Source organism: Dromaius novaehollandiae, chromosome 1 (genome assembly GCF_036370855.1).
Source record: "Dromaius novaehollandiae isolate bDroNov1 chromosome 1, bDroNov1.hap1, whole genome shotgun sequence".
NCBI lineage: Eukaryota > Metazoa > Chordata > Aves > Casuariiformes > Dromaiidae > Dromaius > Dromaius novaehollandiae.
In genome coordinates, this window is record NC_088098.1 from 76,540,872 (window position 1) to 76,565,418 (window position 24,547).

Below are 24,547 nucleotides of genomic sequence, written 5' to 3' on the forward strand. Positions count from 1 at the left end.
GGACCTATTTCTTTTGGTCAATTACAGTACAGCAAGTTGGCCAGAATCCAGAGCAAAGCAGAGAACGATCTACAGAGTATTTTTACTTCTAGGACTTCTCTATGGGTCAACAAGGTATGTAATTAAAGGTTTGTCAGGGGAGTGAACGACCACCTAAAGCCTATGGAGCAATCCGTACAGGGATTTCCAGTCTGCTTCAAATAAAAGACAAACAGGATAGCTCAAGCAACAAAATAGGCTACTTCTGAGTTAATTCTCTGACTTGGCCTGAAGTACCAACACTCAGAGAAACTACTTCAGCAGCAGTAACTAGGGGCAAAGGGGCTGAGACAAGCAGCTGGAGGCAGTAACCTCTTCTATTAGCACAGCTGGAAAAAGACACTCTGTCAATAGGCTTTAGACTACTGTCCATCTGCTTTGTGTGTTTAGATTAAAGCTCCTTGGAACACTGACCAGTTGTGCTTATAGAGCATTCACTCCAATGGAAGCACATAACATAACTCCAAAATGTTAGAAGACAAACAGCAGGGGCTGGGAAGCATGTAAATTTGTACCTGTAAGGTAGGCAGAGAGCATCCGCCTCTTGAACTGGTTATATTTTAAAAGCGACACAGATCACTACTGATGCGTAGTATATAACTCAAAGTTTGCCAACTTTTATCTTGAAAAATAAGCTTCACCTACACCTACAGTACCTACAGTCACCTACAGTAACTACATACTTGATATTAAAACCTCCAACAATAAACTACTAACAACATGAAGAAAAATAGCAATTCATAACAGAAATGTTTAGACAGTTGCATTGAAAGACATGTCTTTACAAGGACTCGAGAGCATGCTATTTAAGGCCTAAGTCTCTGAACCCTTTACATTTCCAAGATGAAGAGGGGCAACGTTTTGAAGTCAAAGCATTCTTAAGAATTTGTAAATGCCTAGCTATAAAGAAAAACTACACACGCATACACGCCCACATTATTCTCTAAACAGCCACCATGTATTCCAATCCTGCACTTACAGATTTGAATATGTATCTTCAACTACATGAATTATAAACCAAAACGGGCACTTTGAATCGCAAAATGCACAACAGCATGCTCCCCAAACAATTTTCAAACAAATTAATGTTTAACAGCTATACCTTCACGTGATATTTTCTAGATACACAAATAATATTTACTATTATGAACTCACCGGAAATTATACCTTTCCCTGTACTTCCTATGGCTTGTTATTAGACTTTATTTAGACAGCCTATTAAATGCCTTTTCCTTACACACACACACAAAAAAACCCCTCTTTTGTTATTTACCAGTATAAGTATAGCACTACCAGCCCAAGTAGAACGTTTCTATCCTGTTGTTATCCTAAAGCTACGTTTCCTCTGATTTAAAATGCTTGTGGTTTGCAACCAATGCAGAATTTTTTTTTTTTTTTTAAATAGTTTTCATCTCCATTGCCTCCACCTTTTTTTCTTCCCCTCTATATTAGCCCACAGGGTATGTTTCTCCAAAGAACTTGCAGCAATACCTCTTCTTCTCCATTATTCCCCCTTCCTTCTCTCTTTCCCCACTTATTTTCCTCATGCATGTCTCCTTCTTCTAGAGTTTTTAATAAGCAATGAGAACAGTTGACCCTAATACTACACTGATTTCAGAACTGGACATACCATTTTAAACTTCAGCAGCAGAAAATGATATGCCTGAATGCTTTTCCACTCTAGTGCAACTTAACAACACTTTGAGTAACAGCAGAAGGGTTAGAGCTCTGTCCACAGACATCAGAAGATAGCACTGCATTTCAAGTTCAGTGTTTAAACATAAATCAGAACCAATTCTACAGAATTCTAAATTCAAGGAAGCCTATTCTAACTACTGTGGGGGAAGCTGAAAGAGGTGGTTACTTGTTGGCAGGTGCATTACCTTATCTTTATAATGATCCAGAGCAGTTGATCTATTTAACCCCTATCCCACTCCACCCCTCCAAAAAAGTAATGCTATTTTGTATCATTAGGAAGATATTTCCAGCTGTGATTTGATGTAAAACAGTTGACCTCTGAAAGGGAGACACCTTTCAATGAGGAAGTTACATTTGCATATTAGCTTTGCTGACACATCCTCAGAAAACAGCTAAATAATTGATAAATAGCTACCTAAGAAAAATGTTTGGCTGTACTGAAAAGCAACATTACTGGCTGGGCCAAATATCAAGCTCTCAGTAGAAATACCTTATCTGACTGGATGTAAACAAAGGTGGAAAAAATTGTATGTGTGCTTTTATTTAGTTGAGCAATGATGTGAAAATACATGCTATTACAAGATATCAGAGAGATTCCAAGTCAGGGAAAGCGCGGTATTAAGTGATTTTTCCTTTTCTTAGAACTTTTAACGTCTATCACAGGCTTGAAGTTTTTTTTTTTTGTTTTGTTTTGTTTTTTTTTTTAAACCGACTCTGGACCAGAAACCACATGTGCCAATAGTAACGTTCAGCTATTCACTGAACACGTACACACACAAAAAGTTAAATCCTCAAAATCCTCTCCCCTCAGCCCCAAAGTCAATCCATAACACAAATTCTTGGTTTTGAAATATTTAAAAACTTAACTTAAAAATCAAGATGGCTTTGATAATTTATCTGTCAATCCATGAAAGCCTTTTTTCTGCCAAAGTAGATAGCCTTTTCCAGGGTGGGCGGGGGGAGAAGAAAGGACTTGGCAGCTTTCAGAAATTCCCCAAACACTGTGCCTCTAAACCAGCATTTACTAACAGTGTCACTGTGCTCAGCTCTTTTTGTGTGCCTGTCACTAAGCAGCGCATAAGCACAGATAGCTCAGAAGTCTTCTGAAAAGAGAAGGACTGAACCTTCAACCTGAATCACTTCCCCCCTTCTCCACGCAACCACCTTTCCTATTATATTACATCTTTATTGTTGACTGAAACAGTAGACTAAAGTCAGGGGCTGAAAAGAATATTTGCCCATTTTAATGCAAAAATCCTGAAAAATCTATGCCACGGCTCAGTTAAAAATATCAGACAATTATTGGTTGAACCCTCTCAAAATATCGTAACTAAAAGAAAAAAGATTTAGCTTTAAAGAACAGACATATTTTCACTTAGCTATGCAGACATTTCATAGCCACTTTCCCATACAGGCTTATGTCTGGCTGTTTGAATAAAAATAGCTAATGTGCTTGCTTGTTACGCCATTAAATTAAGTGCACAAACGAATCGCCAATACTGTTTTTGTCCATTAAAGGCAATGGTCATTAATAGCTTGTACTTGTAGAAGGCTGTCAGAGGAACAGAATGCCTAAGTTTCCTCCACATTTTTCTGTATGTTTAACCATAGATGAGACAGCAGGGGAAGAGATACTACACATCTCATTCCAGAAAGGGTCACACCTGCAAGATAGCTGTTAAGTCATACAAGCCTCAATCACAGAGAAAAAGATTGAGTCTTATAAATTTGAGTGGGCAAAAAGATGTGGGTCTCCTCATGGCAAGAGTACCTTGGTAAAATACACAGTGATGTGGGTTTGTACTTCTGGACTTTTTTTTTTTTTGCTGCCCTGACTAATAACTCAGAGATTAGCACATTACTTTTATTACTATTCTTTCTGATCTATTTTATGCTGTTTGATCTGAAGGAGTTAACTTTCAGCAATATTCCCTGTGATAGAGGAAATAGGCAATGAATGGACTAATCATACAATCATGTCTGGGCTAGGTGAACAGATTTTTCAGACATCTTCAAATAGGTCCATGTGGAAATCATGGCAAATAGGCTAAACACACCACACTGATGAAACAGGCTATGTCAACTGGATGATATCCAGGCCTGGATTGCCTAACAAGCAGACGGGAAGCTGACAGCATGCTCACAACATGTCAACCATGAGAAATCAGAATTTTCACCAGTTATACTGGAGAGGGGCTGAACAGGAGAATGGACTCCACTGACAAGAGAGACTGTGGCAGGGCGGGGGGAAAACACCATACATACTCACATAAAAAGTTACTTGCAAGTAAAAAAAAAAAAAAGGGACAGAGAAACAAAAAGGGCGGCGAGAAGAAGTACAAGTACAAGCAGGTTTACTAGTTTGTTTAAATTTGCCCAAGTCTCCTGTTTGTTTGGCTACCACAGAGACAGAAGATCTTACCAGCCCTCATAAAGACTTTGTGCCCATTTGCCTGCAGCTGCCATGTTTTCCTGGAAATATGTGATTATGAACCTAGAGAAAAATCACTGCTGATTACATCTCTTCAGTTAAGACCTCAAAGCACTCTCTGCATAAAGCTTGAGCATTTACCTTTCAAGAGCTCTTAGGAAATTGAAATGACACAGGATTAGCTTGGCAGAAAGCGGAAGAACGTACATGGTCCTATTCCTGTGAGAAATGACTTGCTATCAATGCAGAACCCTAAACAGATTACGGGAAGAGATACTGCCACAGCCTACCCTCATTTTGGAGCACATCTGTCTTACACCCAGGGACTTGAGATAGACAGAGGGAGCCCTATGAAGGTGGGGACACCATTTGTCTTCTCCTAACCTGAATTCAATCAGGTGTGTAACTTCAGTTTTATCTGGAACTAGCAACATGTCAAACCACAGCACTAAGATTAGCGATATACTTTTTTGCAAGAATATTGTTCTTCCTCACTCAAAAACTGGCAAAGCTTTGAGTCATGAGAAGTCAGGCACTTCTTTGCTTAAACCAAGCTGAAGTTTACTCTGTTTGCCCTGCAAGTTTTTCTAGTAAGAAAGAGGCCTGTACCTAAATTCTCTAGTTTTAGTAAGGCACTTCTGAGTATGATAGGGTCAGAGGAGAGAAACTTATGAGAACGATCCTTTCCCCTCTGGCGCTCTTCCTCACAGTTTTCTGGATTTCAAATGAACTCCCACAAAACTATCAGGGACAGCAGAGCTGGAAAACAAAAGAACGTGCTGAGTCCCAGTGCTTAAAGCATAATTTTTAAAGAAAGAAAGAAACAAATCCCAATAGCTAGGCAGGTTCCCACCTGTAACCAAATGTTTGTGGGAACTGTATAGATGATAAGCACTATACTTATTCCAGATAGCATTAATATCATGAAGTGGAAAAGACCCTCATGCCCATTTTTCAGGCAAATATTTTCTCAGTGCCTACAATCCATCTTTGAAATAGAGGCTTGTTTCAGGAGTGAGTTGGTGGCCTCTTGTGAGAAGCCCTCTGAAGTGTGGGTTAGACTCTTTGGATGTATTTTGGAAGATAGTTGGCTCCCACGTTTAAGGGCCAAGCAGGACTGAGTAGGCTTAGTGAAATACGCACTATCAAGAAAGTCACTCCCCTGCAAGCACCATCTTGCAGTTGTATCACTGGGTAGAAACCCAAGCCCTGGCATGGCATTTGAGTCTTTAAAGTCTGGGGTGAATGATTCTTACTCACATCTAGCAATCAAGAAACCAAAACAACACTCAGGCTATTAAAAATATGGTGTTCATATCCCTAACGTTATGAATTATTCAGCCTCTAATCATGCTTTACTGAGAGTTCAGTAAAAAAAGAGAAAAATGCAGTACTGAATCAATTTCATCTGGAATAGTGGGGGGGGGGGGGGGGAAGAGTTGCTCTCCTATTTTGAGAGCAACATCTATGTTATACATGCAGAACCAAAGCCTTTTAATCCAGTAGGCTGCATACATACTAGTTATTCAAACTCAAGAACGTGTGCATAAAAGGAATTTCATACAATTAATCTCTGTTGTCCTCATCTTATGCTCTGTTTTATGTTCTCATTCCCATGTTGCTACCATTACGCACTCAGACCCATCTTTCTTCCCTCCCACAGTGTTTTTAGTAATATAAAAACATTAAGACAGGCAGGCAAGGATGTCTTTAAAAAAAACAAGTAGTATTTGCACCAACCCGTGATCCATGATTTAGCTAAACAGACTCATTTCATAGATCATTACAGTACCACAAAACCATGTGAAACACCACAAAAACAAGTAACCTTGGTTTAATCTTAATATTAGATACCCTGTTTCATAGTTTCCTGCTAACTATAACATAATGGAATACACTTATGATTTGATGAAGAAAATTTTTATGGTATTTTAGTAGGCTATCACTTTGGATAGCATGCAAACAGATCTCATGGAAGAAAAAAATAATCCCATTTATTCTCAAATAATGAAAATCTCTGTACACCTCCACTTGTGTATCATGATTTGCTAAATAACTGACAGAACTTTATAACTTGAACCAAAATGAGAGAGTGCAACCATGTTTGAGGAGGTCTGTGCAAGGAACTGATCCTAGTTTCTGAAAAACAGACTGAGGACTGGTGTTACACAGAGTAAAATTCACTAACACAGCTAAAGAGAAGCTGTGTAAGTTATTGGCTATATACGGTTTATATTGTGACAAAGAGCAGAGATAACTGACTTCCTCACAGTAAAGGGCCTTGTTTCTACAGTTCCTTTCGTATATTCATGCACCGTTAGTGTAATAGCTTTGTACCATACAACAGCAGAAAAAACAGCAGCACAGAAGTTAGGGAAGGTCAGTCTCAGACTAGATTGTCCAACATCCCTGCATCCTTACAGGAAACCTCCTATCATTGAGACAACACTCTTTCCCCTCTTTACTACCCTGACCAATTACTAAATTTTGTTTTTTTCATCTGCAGGAGCATTTCATAGGGACATAAAATGGAAAGACGCCAATCTTTCCAGAGCCAATTCTGAGTAGGTCAGTCTTGGCTCAGTAGCAGACCACATAGTGCAGCAAAAGGAAACACAAGGCCTTGAACTCATGCCCGTCTCCCCTCCCGTCCTCCGTACACACACCCTAGATGCAGATTGTCTTTGATTGCTGAGGAAAAGTAATTCACTGGTGGCCAACAAGATCTCCACCGGAGACTACAATAGCTGCCAACAGGCCATATCCATAAGCAAACCAAGAACTGCTGTGATTAAAACTACACAAACCCGGAAGTTACGAAGCCAAACTTTACCTTGCATGCGTACTTCAGGTTTCCTTCAGGTGTTATAGGAAGTTACAAAATAACTATAATGGAGATTTCGCATTTGGAATTGCAAAGCTAATACCAATCTAGAGATCAGATAAGGCAAGAGAAAAAAGTGGGAATATTAACTTCCCTGTTCTGACAGCATTCTTCAACCAATACTGTAGTATTACAGGGCATTTCAGATTCCAGGCTTATTTCTTCACCCTCCAGAGCCAGTTTTATCTCAACTAACTTTGACATCAGTGCAGTGATGCTATTATGTAAGTGATGCAGAAGAACCGAGGTTAGGGTGCATCTGATAGACAGTAGGAAGTAGTCTGAAGTTGTGTGTTCACTTCTCCCTCACACAGACGACTTCTGGTCTTTAGTATTGCTAGCTTTAGTCCAGGTAGACATTCTGATTCTCATCACCAGGCCACCCATCACCCATGACTTTTGATTCACGAAGAAAGTAGAGGCCATGTATGTAGACAACTGACAGCCACAAAGAAAGCTGCATTATTCTTCGCTCATGAAGACAGACACTGAATAAATCAGAGAAGTAAAAAGCTTTAAGTATTGATATTTAAAATATTCTACAGAAACTCTCCATGTCACTACACTAAATCTGGAATCAATCCGTAAGGAACTGTAGGGAAAGAAAATGTTCCACTTCAACACATTAGGGACACAGCTACTTCCCTATTACCCAGAAAATGAGTTTCTCGATAATTTTTTTTAAAATATTCATGAGCATGGTACTACAAAACCATGGACAAAATACTACAAGATAGCAAGAAATTTTTAGTCAGTTGACTAGTAAAACAAATACAGAGACAGATTCACAGGTCAAACTCTAGTTTCTTCCCTGAGGTGAAACAAAAGCAAAAACAACACAAAAACAAAAAAGGATGGGATGTGCCAATCCTCCTATCCCTCATCCTATTAATGCCCAGATTGGATATAGTGGGTATTGTAAAGATTGTCAGCACTTCAAGAACGCCCATGCTTTCTTGACTGTTCTTAGAGACAATAAATAAATAAAGCCCTACCAAGTTCAACAGACATATTATTATAAAGTGAAAACTATCCTCTTGACTCAGTTTTCTTGGGGAAGAACACTCAAGTTGCACTTAGTACTCTGTCCCACTTTGTTCCCCTATATGCCTCCAGCTTCTAGCCACAAGGAGGCAGGCCCAGGATTCCCAGGGCAGGCAGTGAGACTTTTTGCCGCGGCAGGTTGCACAGGCACATGGCAGCTACAACCACAACCCCACCCACGGGCACAGACCTGAGAGTAGATGGTGCTGGCAAGGGAGAAAGAGCTTCTGGTGGAATCCATTTAACACATTCCTGAACAGCTTCTGCCAGTACAGTTCCCATGGACAGTTGAAGCTATTCTCGCTAAAAGCAAACATCCTTGCTAGGCTAGCTGCCTTCACTGAAAGGAGAGCATGCATTTCACAGAAACAAAGATAAATTGAGCTCATTTTCCTCCTACAGAGCTGTTCTGGTATGCCCAAAACTGATTTTGCTCCATTATATCTACTTAGGTAGCTAACAAAACCAGACCTACTGGAGTAGGAATCTATTTATGTATCTTTATATAACACGCTGAGCTTTAAAATGCTTGTTTTGGCTTTCTGGACCTTTGCATATGTATTAAACCATACAGCACTTTTGCAGCTATCACCTCTAAATCAGCACAAGAACTGGCACCTTCTCTGCTCCTTTTACTTATTTGCTCATTTAAAAAGAGACATTAAAATTGTGCATTAACATATACTGAAGCACTAGTGTGTTAAACAGGCATAATGACCTGAGTTTATTACACCTCAGACTTTTTTGTATAGATTCATTCCTAACACTATTAATAAGCATATTTAGTAAATGCAGGGTTTATTTTAGAATATCACTATTCTTTATTTCTTCACTGATTAAAAACTAAAGCTAAAAATACATTTACAACCTCCCTATTGCATATTTCCTCCAGATTCAAACAAAAACCCCAACCAACGTAAACAACTGTGATTAATGCTTCAATTTCTAATGAGCAGTGAGATGAACACCATAAAAAGAAACTAAGACTTAATATTTTTCCACCGACCCTCAAAACACTGGAGCCTAAATCAACTCCTCTCTGGTCAGCTGGGACTTTCTAAGTTCTATATCTACCAAACCACATGCTGCCAGGAATAGTATAAATCTTAAAGCAAGGAATACAAGATGATTTGGGGTTTGGATTTTTGTTTTGGGGTTTTGGGGTTTTTTTTTTTTGTTGTTGTTGTTGTTTTTTAAGTTACTGAAAGGCCCTCTAAATGCATCCTTACAAGGCGAAACAGTTCAAACTGCTTTTAGCTTTCAAAATGAGTACAGATGTATTTATTCTGTCAGGTATACACGTAATGTTTGAACAAACAAAGTTAGTCATAGGTCAGACAATAAAGCTTACTATGACTACACCCTTCACTTGAGGGAAAAGTGAAAGATCAATTTCTGTTTCAGCCAACCGAAGTAACAGAAGAAAGTGAATTTGCCTTGATTGTGTTTGCTAAAAGCCAGCTTCCTACAGACCATCTGACATGTAACAAAATGCTTTTGGACACTGAAAAAAAAAATCTTACTATTGGTCAGGCTTTGCAAGAGGCACATGCTGTGCACCTTGTTCAGCACACACTGATGGGTAACAGCAATTTCCTGGTCCCCACAGCTTTTACACACGCGCACACACACACACAATCGGAAGATAGCATCTGGCAGGCCCTCTATTAGCACAAGCCACAGAATTATTTGTTTTTGAGATTACAGTATCAGGTTGATGCTTTGCAATTTGCTTTACTCTTGGATTCCACACCAGCCCTCCATTTTGTCAACTGCCTCAATTTAAACGTTTTTCCCCCAAGTTCAAGGCAGGACTTGGAAATTTCTTTGGGAATCCCCAAGAGGCTGCAAAACCTACGCGATCGTTTCAGCAAGCAGCGCTCGGAGCCAGCGCCGCTCGCTTAAGTTTACAGACACCAAGGCGCGCATCGAAGCTTAGCAGCAACCCACCCCCCCCTTCCCCCAAGCATCCCCGGCAGCTTCCTTCCAGTGCGAAATTACAGAAGTGGGTCTTTCAGGCATCTTTTCCAGCACCGAGCCGAGTCAGCTTCCCCGCACAGGGGCAGCTCTGCTCACTTCCCTTCCTTTAAAACAAGAGGCAGGTGGATAGGTACTTTCCTAAAGGTAAATTTGGGGGGGGGGGGGGAAAGAGAGGCCAAAGAGCCGCGGGGGGCCAGCTACAAGGGTGCCCCCCCTCCGCGGCGCCCCCTTTTGCTTACCCGGCGCGGGGGCAGAGGCAGCCGGAGCCGGCGGGGCCGCGGCCAGGCGGGAGGACATGTGAGGCGCGGGCCGGCAGCTCGCCCTCGCCTCCCCTCCGCTCCCCGCCCAGCCCCACGGCCCCCCCTCCGCGCCCGGCCTGCCCCCATCACCACACGGGCCGGCCTCACCCCGCCGGCGACATTTTAAAGGGACGCGGAGGGGCACAGGGAGGCCGCCTTCCTCCCCCCCTCCCCCCGCCCCGTCCCGTCCCCGCACAGCGGCCGGGCGGGAGGCGGCGGCGGGGCAGGTCCCTGGCTCGCCCCGGGGGCACCCGGCGCCCTCCTCTTTCCTGCTTTCCGCCCGACACTTACTGTCCTCACCCCCCCCCTCTTTCTGGTTTGCCCCCTTTGGTAGGAATAAAAGTTGCCACCAGCCTCTCTCCGCTGCTGCCAGAACCAACTTTGTCTCCTTCCAGCCGCTGGAAAAGCTCCTCTTTCTCCTTCTTCTTGAATAATAATTTAAAAAAAATTCCTGTAACTAAAAGAACATCTATCCTGGTCTTTTTAAGAGGGGGAAGCTTGAAGGTGGGAGGGGAGAGAAGAAGAAAAAGGAAACATTTGGAGGCTTTTTTCCTCCCCCCTTCCCCCCCCCCCCCCCCCAAGATGGCTTGAGAAAATTAAAAAGGGATAGTGATCCGGCGGGTGGAGGGGTAGCAGGACCGAAAAGCCAGGGAAAGGGAGAGAAAGTTGTTGGGTTTTTTTCCTGAAAAGCCTTACGTTCCCTAAAGGAACCAAATAATTACTAGTAAATGATTAGAGCAAACAGACACAAGGAGGGGGAGAGAGGGAGAGAGAAAAAAAAAGAGTTTTGCTGGTCAGTAAACTTCAAGCTGCTGGGATGAGGTCATTGGTGTAAAAATAAAGCGATGGCGTCATTTGAAACCAATCCCAGTGAATGAACTCAGCCGGGGGGGGGCGGGCGGCAGAGAAGGGAGAGAGAGAAGGAGAAAGAGGAGGGGGCAGAGGATCCCTGCGAGGGGACGAGCGCCGCCGCCGCGGTGCCGGTGCCGCCGCCCGTGAAGCGGGGGGAGGCGGCGGGGGCTCAGGCTACCATGCTGTGCCGGGGCCGGGCCCGGGCCCGGGCGGGGGCCGGGCGCTGCTCGCCCCCACGCTCCCGTTTGGGCGCTGGGTTGCAGGGCCGGCCCCGGGGCGGAGCCGCTCGAGGAGCCGCGGCGGCGGCCTTGGCCCTTCCCCCGCCCGCCTTCGTGCCTCCTCGCGTCGCGGCCGGGCCTGCCCTCCTCCTCCTCCTCCTTCATCCCTCGCTCTTCTGTCCTCCCTTCAGCCAGCACCTCGCTGCCGGGCTTCTCCTTGACACCTCCGTGCCCTCCTGCCCCCCCGCCCCCCTCAGCGAGGCAGGGCCCCTCCCTCAGTCCCCCAAACGAACACCTTTGCCAGAAGGGAAGGATGATTTCACACACACACCACTGTCTGCCCCCCTAGCCAGCGCTCGTGCACGTGCCCCATCCCTCGAGGCTCTGCATGCTGTGGCTCGGCCTCTGACACCCTCCCATGCTCCCCCTCTGAGCATGTGCCGGGTCCCATAGAAAGGGGGTAATGCTACTCACCCGGCATGCAGCTGTGCTTCTGGGCAATACATGCTCCAGGTGGCTCTGTAAAAGCTGTTGTCATCCTTTAAAAAGGAACACTGAGATATGTGCAACAGTTAAATCTTTAAGACTTCCAGTCCTTTGGTTGTGGCATGAATTCATGTGTGCAGAGTGCCCTGTTGACTGCGTTGAAAGTTGAGGGCTTTCACCCTTCAAAGACCTTGTTAAATTAAACAAACACACACAAGCAACTTGAAGAAAATTAAAATTGTCTGGAAATTTAGATATACATAAACACAATGATTTTGTCTAACACATGTTCATTCTGGCTAGTATAGACTTTAACAAACAAGCCACACATCCATACTTCAAGGATTTGATGGGTCATAACTGCCTTCCACAACCCTCCTCTAAGTACTTCTGGAGTAGTCTACAATGCTTTTGTTTGTTTGTTTGTTTGTTTTGTTTTGTTTTTCTCCCCTCTCTCTCTCAAGGACATCCCTGATACTATCACAGAGTACCATCACTAAGTTCAGTGTCCAGGTTCTGTTTGATATGCAGGAAGTCTTAAGTGTCAGGATTGAAGAACTCCATTTAGTCTTATCCACTGACTTTTGAATCCCTACATGCCAAACCTAGAAGATGGCAGGAGAAAGAATGTTAACCCCGTGGGTCCTTAGACATTCACGGCTGCCCCTTCAGATGAAGCGCTTTTGGAAAGACACATGACTATTACCCACAGTTTGTGTGATTCCTATTTTGGGAAGCAGGCAACTACAAAACAAATGATCTGGTGGTTGTCCCTGTCGCGACAAAATTGACCGAGAACCACCTTGACAAAGGACCCAAATTTTAAAAGTTGAGAGTCCTCTCTCCTGAAGAAGCTTTGTTAGCACTCTTCCTGCACGGTAACTTCCTCTACAAGGGGGACTGCATAATATGTGGTAGTATAGTAGAGAAGAGTCTGAACTCCTCATGACACTCGGACCAAAGAGTGACCAAAAGCAGTGAAGAAACTGTGGCAAACTTACTTACGTAGGTACGTCTACTATTTCACATGTATGTTTCTTGTAGCAAAACTGTGGCAAACTTACTTACGTAGGTACGTCTACTATTTCACATGTATGTTTCTTGTAGCAAACAAAGAGAAATTTTGCCTTTATTACCAGTGGCCCTAGAGACCTGCAACCCCCGTCCTGCAACCCCCAAATACCCACAGAGGTCAAAGTCAGCACTGACCTATTTCTGTGAAGGGGAACAGGGAGTGTGCCAAAGAAACCCAAGGAGAGAGCCAGTGTCCCAGCTTACTCAGACCAGAGAAGTGCAAGAACAAGTAGTTCCAGCATATTATCCTCACAAATACAAGTGGGGAACAGCAGAAAGGGACATGTGTTGAAGAGAAAAGATACTTGAATCCTCTCTTTCCTTTTATCATCAGAACCTGTTAACATGTTATGCAAGTGTTTTTTGGGTTTTTTTTTTTTTGTTTTTAATTGAGAAACTAAAAAAGTTTCCCCATTGTAAGAGTGTAAGAATAAAAAATACTTGTAGTCTTTTGGAATATTTTTAATTTTTAACTGAAAAAGGATATACACTAAAAAAAGACTAGCACAGCAAATTAAAGCTTATCCAATATGGATAAGCAATCCTGGAGTCAGGATTTTTTTTCCTCATGTTATAAAAGATGCAGCTAAAACACATTTATATTGCAATAACTCCTGCAGGCTGAAGTTATTACTGGGAATAACTTTTTTTTTTTAACCTGAGTTTGAGATGAAAGATGGATTTAGGGGTGTGTGGTATATGGTAACTGTGCCAGTAAGACTATACTTTTTACAACAGGTAGGCTAGCCCAAAGACACAAACAGAAGTTGTTTTGAGGACTTAAATCAAGGAGCATTTGACCTTCATTAAAGTTAAAGGCAATGTGCTTTACCTTCTCTTTGCAATGGGCTAAGAGCACACATGTTGGCAGTTAACATGCCTCAACTAGCAGGTGGTCACTCATGAAGGAGCAGTAATTTGTTTGCATGTCAGAGTCTAACTTCAGCCTAATTTTTTTTTCATGAAAGCCTTTCTTTCTCCTGTACCACTTGCACGGCAGGCTCCTGAGAATGGTTTGCGCTGCAGTCACAAACCAGAGATGGAGTCAGGCCATAGTTTTGTAAACACTTCAAGCCAACGTGCACCTGAACCATCTATAAGAAAAACAGCCTGCCCTTGCCTGTGTCCCTGACTGCTAAGCTTCCCTCCCCAGCTGTTTAAAGATCTGTTGATTATATGAAGTGTGTTTTGCTAAATTTCTGGCAATGGATTTTGTTTGGCTTTAGCACATAGCACTCACTGCCCCTTTTTGGCAAAGCAGTACTGAAGGAATTAATGTTAATATCCCTTTCTTGTGTCTACTTACCAAGCACACGAGATTAGAAGTCCTGAAGTATCTATGTGGAGTAAAAGGAGGAGGTAAAAGACATTGTGGTGGCTAACAGGCTACACAACAGTATTTGAACTTTGACACTCCCCCATGTCCTACAAGTTCATATTCTGCTTCTGATAGAAGGAGTGACTGTGTGTCACTACTCACTACCCCTATTGCTGGAGAGGAGGAATAGATAGGTACTTTTGAGAACTGCAGGTTATACAGCTTGGTTACAAAGGTTTCTGCCTATTTATTTGTAAAAGCTAGCATGCCTGACTTTTTGTTCCTTTTCCACCTAATGGATTTTGTGGCACTTCACTTGGTTAATCAGTTAGCAGTGATTAAACAGGGGAAAGATGAAAGACAGTTTGAACAACGTCATCATGTTTTCTGCCCAGCAGAAAGGAGTGGTTTTCCAAAGGAACCTCTTGCGAAAGAAGTGGGAACTGAACTTAAAACAAAGTTTACCATACTTTAAAAACCCTGTGTTGGTACTTGCTTCCTCCACAGGCTGAATTCGGATTGCTGAAGGGGTTACCATTCCCTGCCAGCTCCCCAATCACTGTCACAGCTGCCTTCTCCCAAACGTTACTGCCTTTCTTACCTAGCTGTAAGCTACTCATACAGTTGCTCCTAAACTTGTTTCAGTCAAAGTCAACCAGAATAGCTTAAGCAGTTTAAATAGTAGATGTCTGCTGAACTGGCTTTTTTTTTTTTTTTTTTTTGGCTGAAATGGATTGGGGGAAACCCAGATCAACAGATGGAAAGTGAAGTGACCATTTCACAGGCAGCTTCAGAGGTATTAGGTAGTTTGGCCTAATCTACTTTCAGAGCAGACTGCTATACCAGGCACAGCTGCTATAGACAGCTCTTTAGGATATTTAAAATTGGAAGGGATACTGAGATACCTAAATTGAAGTGTTTGTAGCATTTTGAGATACTGTTAGCTTTGTTACTTGGAGCAGTGCAGGTTTGTGGGGGAGCAGCAATGGAAACCTTCCCTCCCCTCTTCCATTAGGGGAATAGAAACAAGTAGGAATAGAAGATATAGGACTGAGCATGGGGAAAGAGCAGAAGAGAGAGAAAAGTTAGCAGATAAGAATAGTTAAGAGATCATAGAGCTCAGTCTAAAGAGGAGGAATTTCAGTAGGGTGAAAAACACAGGCATCAGAGATGCAGGGTCAATAGCAGCAAAGCTAGGGGGAAAAGATGGGTTGAGAACAACTCATATCTCCTCATTCTTCCTTTCTGTGCATGCATCAGATCTAGGGAAGCTCTCTGGAAAATACTCAAATATGAATAGCCTCACTACTCTGTTGCTGCAGGTAATTTTCATACTTCTATCATTCTTCTGAAGCTTCTCCAGGACTGCCAGGTTTGTAGCATGTCAAAAGAACTGGAGATGGTGTGCAAGTGGAGAGATCTAGGAACAATGCAAATGTTTGTTTTTGAGCTGGGAGGAAAAGTAGGACAATATTCTTGCTCTGTGGGGTGATGGAGGATGTATCAGAGGATTTAGAGCAGGGAAGAGAAATCAGCAATTGTAGGGAGAAATACAGGAACAGGAGCAGCAGGGAATACAGAAGGAAGGGAGCTATCAGCATCAGCTCTCTGCTTGTCTGTATCTCCCTATTTCAGAAACCCTTTATCCATTACTCAATAAGAATTTACATGATCAGTATCTCTATAATGTCTGAGCACCCTCTATTTTCATAAGCCTTCCATGGGGCAGAGAAATGTGGATACAAGGCTGAGTTACTGGGATAAAGTCACTTACTCAAGGTAATACAGCAAGACAGTGGAGCAGAGAACTGAACCAAGTTCTCCTAAATTCCACATCTAACCACTAGCTCATCCTTTTTCCTCTCCTCTCTTCCATCTCGCAAAAGAAAGGGTAACATTTTCTACTTACCCAAGCAGTCCCATTTAGGAAAATTAAGCACTTGCACAGAAGTTTGTTAGCTCAGTCTGCAATTAGAGATAAAAAAAGTATATACATGAGATAGATAATAGAAGGTGATGAGAAAAGACAAAGAAGAAACAGTAGCTTCTGATTCTACAGACAAGCTTTATAAAGCTTAGGGAGTTCTGATTGATCCTAATCATCTTAGACTGAAAAAAACAGCTATTTTGAAGGTTAAGTCACTTTTGTGATTACTTTTATGTGAAATAGCAAGATTAGGTTTTGAGAAGCCATTTGAAATTGGAGATCATAATAAACATTATTTACAGAAAAGGAGCATAATAACATGTTGTCATCAAGAAACAGAATAAGGAAATACTGTTCTCAAGAAACAGCAAGTTCAGACAAATCTACAGCAAGTGACAAACATAACTAGCAACATTTATCGCTTTTCTGTATATCTGAAGAGAAAATATCAATAACAAAAATCAAAGTAAATGAAATGATACATTTAAAAAAACACAAACACATTCCAGAAATTAAGACAATTCTGCCACAATAAACACCCCTTCCCACCTTGTTTCTATTACCTCTTACTCACTACTAGTCACTTGGCTTTAGGCTGATGTTCTTGCATTGAAAGCAACTTGTAATGGACTCTAAGCACAGATGGTGTAAATCAGCATTGCTCAACTAACCCTTCAGTTGCTATGCCAATTTATACTAGCTGAAGATTGGCTCAGTATGTTCATGTTTTGTTTGTGGCCAGTGATGAATCAGAACTAAAATGTATTTTTGTTTATTATGAGGGCAATATAAAATGTATGAGGTCTTTGACTATTCATATCCTTCTTTTTAACTACTTGAATACTTTAAATGATAGACAGTATGGCAAATTACTGAGTTTAAATACATTTTAGACAGGTTTTTTTCATGGAATGAAATATTTTCTAACAGTACCAAGGATCTGATGAAAAAGGACAACATCCATAACATGCTTTAAAGTTATGGTATGTGAAATGTAATATAAAATTATATAAGAACATTAAACACATTTACTGTCTTGATAATGTGATGAAGTAAGCTCACAATCAGAAAACTTGTTTCAAAGTTTGCACATAGAAAGTGAAAAAATAAGCTGTGGTATTAAAAGACCAACTTCACATATTTTTTATTTTCTAGACATATACTCAAAAGAGGAAATTTTCTAACAGTTTTAGAGTTTTCACCATTTCTCCTAATCCATTTTGTTGTTTCTGCCTATCTTTAACAACTCCTGAGACTTACTGATATCCTAAGCCTTTTGGATTTGATACATTGCTGTTTATTTTATTTCTATTTCCAAGCTGCAGTTTGGGTGTTGCTCTAACATTCAGGTGAACCTACACTGTTATTCAAATAGATTGCAAAAGAGATGGATTAGTCTTCTGTAAAATTATTAAAATGTATTTAATGGATAAAAAGAACCTCATATCAAAAAAGGAGAAGAGAGACAAAACCATACTGGAAATGAAAAATACTTGAGTTCTAAAACAGAAAAGAAAACCAAGTTAATTGCTATTTGTTGTTAGTGTGGGAAAAAAAACGTGAGTAGCACAATGACCTTCATTTATAAGCTTTCATTCACGTAAACCTTAAAGTGGATAACATCCAGAACATCAATATTTTGGCCTTACAGTAAAAACATTCACAAAAAAAAAAAAAAAGACTGTTAACTGAAGAGTTTCTTGTTTTGTAAATGCACTGGTCGGAAAACTGTCTGGTACTAGCCCAATTGTCAACAACAGACAGCAGTTTGTCAAGGACAGGTGAAAATATCAGGTTACATGAAAAAGCAGCACGTGAAAATTCCAGAGCCTGGCATTTAATTTTTTTTAGGATGCAAGGTTAGAATATGCCTATTTTATCAACAATCTGAGTTCAAAAATCTAAGGTGGAGGTGAGGTGAAGGACTGCTTGTTTATTTTTATATTTTCTTCTGGACTGCTGTTCAGATGTTCAGGAACTGCTTGGCTTCTGTTTATTAGGTGTGAGTACAACTCTTTTAGCCATATGGTAGCTACAGTGTTGAGCTGAGAATCTTGCAAGAACAGGACTTTGTCAAGTGATTTCAGTATTTTCTCTTCCAATGAAGTTTGCCACTTGTTCTGCCTGTAGCTGGGGGAAAGAATCATTAACAAATCATTAAAAAATTGTTTCAAGCCACTGATCAAATGATGGTGAGTTCCAAATAAACATATGTTGAAGAATGTGCATCTTTGTGCTCATTTAAAAGCTAAATGGGGTATTATGAAATCTAGCAGGACAGAAGATTTTTTTAAGAGGGGAATTTCAAGTAGAGGACATGATTTTCCAAGACATTTATTGGGAACTGTGTAAGCTCAGAAGAACTTCTTAGACAGCAACATATAAGGATAGATCCTTTTGTGTTCCAGTCAGTAGAGATGTTTATGGGAAAATGATAGATGCAATTTGAATTTCAGATCATAAAAGGAAAAAGAAGTCCCTGTTAGAAGGGCCTGTCTAATTACTAAGTTGCAGAAATTGTATGTTTATTCATCTGTTATTCTGTACTAAGAGTTACAATTAAATGATGTCAGCTACTGTTTAAGAAGAACGGTTATTATAACGGATGATTCATTTTAAATACCTTTTTATCGTATAGTTCCAGCAAGTGATCAGAATGCAGTTGCACAGAAGTGTAAGCTGGAAAGGGCATTGAAGGAGGGGGTTCAGCCCCAGTGCTGCCCCATCCTTTTGCTGGAGCAAGGAAGTGCTCACCTATGCAGTGAATTAGATCGAAATCCTGATCCACACTAAAATTTTCCCAAAAAGCAAACAAACAGAAGTTAGTTTTAACCCAGCTTAGTCTCCAGTTTGGTGTACAGTGTGTGAATGAGCAAATACTTCAACCACTACAAAAGAGAGGGAAACATGGGAACAAGAATGCATAGCAATTGGTAGGGAAAGAGTGAAGCAATTCGTGTCAGTGGCAGACCCTGTTTACATGGGTGTAAAGAATTTCAGAAGATGTGGGCAGATGACTTGGTTGAGCACATGTAACAGCTTGCGGATGCCAAAAGAAGATGCGCTCTCCCCGTTTCCTACCCTCTGCTTCTGCCTGTGAGCTCTTGCTGTTTTCTTTGTTGTAGATCTGGCACTGTCATATCGCAAAATGAGTCAATTCAATTGCTAATCCAGCAGAAAAAGTAGAATGAGCTTACCCCTTCTGACAGAAGTCAGGCATTTGCCATCAGATGACAGTAGAAGAAAACTCTTCACAGAGGAGGTAGTCAAGCACTGGCACAGGTGCCTAGAAAGGCTGTGTCATCTCCATCCTAGAAGATATTCAGAACTTGAATGGACAGAGCCCTCAGCAATCTGAGCTAACTTTGAGGTTGGGGCTAACTTCAAAGTTGACTCTGCTCTGCACAGGGAGTTAGACTAGCTGGACTCCAGAGGCCCCTTCTAACCTAAATTATTGTATGGTCTAGGTGAGGCAGTCAAGACTCTTGTACCTCTTCCATATTCAACACTGAGAAAACTTCTTGTGCATCAGCATCTCTGGCTAAAAATCTGTCCGTCAAGCATTAGGACAGTCCTGTAATTATGAAATTTCAGTATAGAAATTTCTATGAACAGTACTATTCTAGGAAGAAGTTTGGTTAGAGGTGTATGTCAGTACTTTAAAAATGAAAAAATATTGTAGGGTTGACCTCATTATTGCTAAACCAAGTATTATGAACCCAGGTAATTAAATATGAATTTATACCTTAAAATTGTTAAAGTAATATGTGCACAGTTAAAGTTTACAAGCTTGAATCCATACTGAAGAGAGACTTTGCAACAGTCATATGGTAATGAATAATATATTTTGATTGGTCCAGATTAAACTCAGTGTATGTTAAAAATATATTCAGATTCCCTCTCTACTTTGTATCCCTGTGGCACGCCTGCAATGCAGCGTGGCTTCAAGATTTTATTGGGCCAATAAAAATTGTTGTTATGCTTTTCAATTGGGTTTTTTTATGGTAGGAAATTACATTTACATTCATTTAAACGCCCCTTTACATTAGTGGGGGTGTGTAAAAAGGTCCTGAAATTAAACAAGTCAAGGCTGTGTGCACATAATTGAAGGAATGAAAGTATGAAATCCTTAAAAACTAGCACAACCTCTAGTAGCAAATACACATGGAAATGCATCGTTAAAAACCTCCCTGAACCTAATTCTCAATCACACCCATTGCTCTCCAGAGCTGTCTGTAAGATGACAGTGCAACTGCATAGGGTATATTTACCTTCAGTTAAATGTTCCTCTATGCTTCTAGAACGGTGCAAAAGAGCTGTACTGTGCCATTCTCTAGTTTCTTCTCATGGTTCTGTGGCCAGCTTATGAACTTGTACCAAATAGACATAAAGATAAAGCAGCAAAGCCATCTAAATTTTCTCTGAATTATTATCAATCCAAGGAGTCTTATAATTTTTTAAAATTGTCTCCATTTTATATAGGCTGTCAGCACTACAGATTCAGGGACATTTGTTTCTTCTGCATTTGAGGACAAGCTAGTACAATCCTATCCTGATCAATAAGAAACCTATCCTGTTTTCAGTGTTTTAAGCAGGTACGATCAAATGGTTTGGGGTTATAGTCTTTCAAACATACTTTTAAATAGCTAAGTACTTCCTATGGCTTCAATGCATTTTGGTGGGACCGTGGCCATAAACTCCACTTTGGGATTCAAAGGGGAATGGGAGCACAAATGCAGCATCACTGCAAATTGGCTGGGGCACTAGACTTGGACATGAGATGTGCTGAGCAGGTCCTACATTTTTTGACCTACAATGCCTACCAAATCAATGGGCTGCAGATAAATACGCCCCAAGGTGCTTACCTGTGCAGATTGTTTCTCACTGTGAGAAAGACTGTATTAACTATGCAGTGACTCAAACCTGTCTGGAACAGATTGGAAGTACTACATGTTCTTTGCAGTGATTTTTTCTATCTTGGACATTAAGTGAGTTGCTCCATGTATGTACACAGTGGCACTTTTCTAGGATTCCTGGATGTCCTATGACACATCCATTAAAAGTACTAGTCTGCTGCTAAAATTGATGGAAGAAAATCAGGAAGTGAGAGAGACTAGACCTCTACTGTAACTCATAAATTCCAGTTTTATTGTTCAACTTGAAATGTAGAAAGTCAGTCACCAGCTTAACTGGTGAATCAATCATTCTTTCTTGAAACTAGGAATTCAAAAACCATTTGTTTTATTTGCACTTGTTTTCAAAATCCTGATTGTCTGCAAATGTGCTGGGCCTGATTGCTGGATTGTAGCGGCTAAAGATCTCATTCTTCAGGACTGTATCCACACTGCCTCATAGCTTCAATACTCATTTGAAAATTATGTCCAAGTGGGAGTCAAATGCTGAAAGCAGAAAGCGGACAATTCCAGCTTGATAATATTCTACATTCATGAATCTCTCTTGTGCCTGACCAAAGCATGTGTGGAAGAGGAGTGAACTTGTAAGAGATTCTGGCCCTAAATCTTCACACAGAGCAAAGCAGATAAGTCAGGCTTGCTCTTTTAGTACATCTAACTGCAAATAGCTACAGTATGGTACAAACAGACACAATAATCCAGTTTATTTTGGACGATTGATTAATGGGAACATTACTCATATACTCAGTGCATGACATTTCCTATTACTTGTTCATATCATTTGAGAGTTAAAGGATATAAATACTTAGGAATTTGCCACCAGTTGGGTCTCCACCTGTCTGCTGAACACATTAAAGGGGGAAAAGGGTGAGTTGTATTCCATTTAAGAATGCTGTAGCTATCTGAGGGACTCGGCATGACATTTCTGAAAGTGTCAGGGGAAAATTTTCCATTGCAGTCTCAACACAGATTCAGCAGTAGGGCCTTTTCTCCCTAATATAGCTAGAAATTTATAGGAAGTTAAGAAAGATGGAGGCAGGGGAAAGGAATGATTTCACTGGAGCAAGTTTACTGTGCTCTGTAGCTGACTCTTCTTTCAACAGGACAAGTCACTAGACAGCTAAGAACTATATATGCCATCGAAGTGAACATTTAGCAAGCAGATGTCAAACTGTGTACATTCATCGCTTACTTGGTTAATGTTTACACCTGACATTGCAACAGTTAGTTAATAAATAGTTCATTTGTGTGAAGAACTGGAGATGGTAACAAACAAAAAAGTACCTGTAACAAACACGCACCACCACCACCCCTGCCTGCATTTTTTATTGTAAAATACCTGTCAAACTGATGACAAAGCTGTTCTGTAACATGACATCACTTGCTCCTGTGAAGTGACTACAGATGGGCATATTCATACCATCCAACATTAGCTACTTACCTCCAAGTTTCAGTGATTTAGAGCAGCAGACTGATGTAAGTGCTTTAAATCAGCCTCTGGAAAAGCCTTTGAACCTGAGCAGAGCAACACCTAACATGGGCATCAACACTATGCACATGTCAGGCTTTCTCCTGCAGCTTAGTTTGGGCCTTAAAATCACGGAAGATGGAAGGAGAAAACTCACTGATGGCCCCTCATGGAAACAGATAGCTGTGGATCTCAAGAGATCCTGAGGAGGAGGAAAGTCCTTCTTGCTAGAGGTTTACTGGCCTTGAATCATCTCACAGCATCATTTAGGTCTTTCCTAGTGTTATGCCCCTGTAGAGAGGAACTGCAGATGATCCCCCTTGTGGAGTTCCACTCTATAGAGGGGGAACCTTTCACGAATTAAGCTTTAACATACGCTGTTCCTGGGCCTCACAGCAACACCTTCAAAGACTGTGCAGGAAAGGGGCACCATACAATGAAGAGCTGCTTCTGCACAGAGAACCACATGGGACAGTCTGACCATGAATGATTTGTTATACACAGACAGTGGAGATATAAATGGAGTAAGCTATTTTATATACTTCTCTGATACCACACATCTTTCCCCTTGCCAAATCCCAGATTCTTAAGGGAAATCCTGAAGTAGACATTTAGAAAAAACACCACCCATTTAAAAAAACAAGTAGTTTGATTCCAGTTTATACTAGTGTTTCACAAAGCCCATTTCTTTCCTCTGGATCAGTCTTGTCTGAAATTTGTTTAACAATATTTTAACTTTCAAAAGAAAAATAAAACTCCCCAGTGGGGTGTCTGATTTAAAATATGGTCCTTTTAGACATGGGGAAAAAACCCAGATGTTGTATTTTAATGCCATATGCAAAATAAACAATATTTTATAATTCTGATCCTATAATTATCCTTAACCCCCCTAAACCTTCACATAGTTCTCACAATTCAGTTATGCTTTCAAGCCATAGAAGGTCTGGAGATTATAATATATTATAATTCAATAATTATATATTTATAATTAACTATATATATCATTTGATACATATATTTATATATATGTGTGAATGAGAAGAACATTAATAGATATTTATGTGCATTTGTAGTCAATTTTCTTTGCTATTACCACTTTTCATGTGATGGTTTGAGAGCTAGCAGAGTGACCTGTTTTTTTAAATGCCATTGCTTCCTGTGAAGTCATGGCTGAGGTGAGCAGATTCAAAGTAGCAAAAGGCTGACTAACTCTAGACTAGATCCTCTGAAACAGCTGTTTTGTTCCTTGTCTCTGAGGTCATGTCTATGTCTAAGCTGCCCTGGCATCATACTGGAGCAAACTCTGGTCCTCCATCACAGAATGGGGGACCTAAATATGGCACAGCTGTTTCAGGAGCAGGCATTCAGGTTCCATTTGTGTGGAAACCAAAGAGGAAAGAAAGGAGCTGGTTCTTACCTAAGTCTCATCCAGATGCTAGATATGGTCAAGGTATGTGGCCTGACTGAGGAGCTTACCAGAGCTTCCAAGTTCCCTAATTTAATTGTTACCTAAATTATTCCAAACAACCAAGAGGTCCTTCTAATTTGCTGTGAGTTCAAAGACTGCATAGGAATGGAGTATTTACATTCATTGTATAAGTGTCAATAGGACTATGCAAGTAAGGTGACAGAGCATCAGGTCAGGCGAAATGAGGAAGAGAAGTTCAAGAATATTTGCACTTTTTCACTGCGCAAAATTCTGCCCGGGCTTTATCCCCTTGCAACCTTATTGAAATACTGTGCAAAACTTGACCAGCCTATTCTTTGTAAATATATGTTTAAGATTAATTTGCTGTAAAACCAGAATATTCCAGTAAATCAAACTATGGCAGCTCCAGCAGGTTGAAAAGGTGTTACACATATTGTTCTACTACTTCCACCTGACCCATACCCGCCAAGCATGATGAAGTACATCT

The 24,547-nt window shown here is 40.9% G+C and overlaps 1 protein-coding gene across 14 annotated transcripts in view; it reads right to left on the minus strand.

The window, feature by feature from the left end:
* DUSP16 (dual specificity phosphatase 16) overlaps positions 1–11,495 on the minus strand; it is a 72,438-nt gene extending 60,943 nt beyond the window's left edge. For 5 of the 14 annotated variants that reach the window (XM_026114069.2, XM_026114068.2, XM_026114061.2 and 2 more), the window contains exon 1: positions 10,316–10,430. The gene's annotated coding sequence lies outside the window, so the exon portion shown is untranslated. Of the gene's footprint in view, positions 1–7,001; positions 7,145–10,315; positions 10,468–10,729 lie in introns of those variants that run through there. The other 9 variants (XM_064517285.1, XM_064517272.1, XM_064517235.1 and 6 more) reach the window with 3 other exon arrangements.
* Between the last annotated feature and the right edge of the window lie 13,052 nt (positions 11,496–24,547).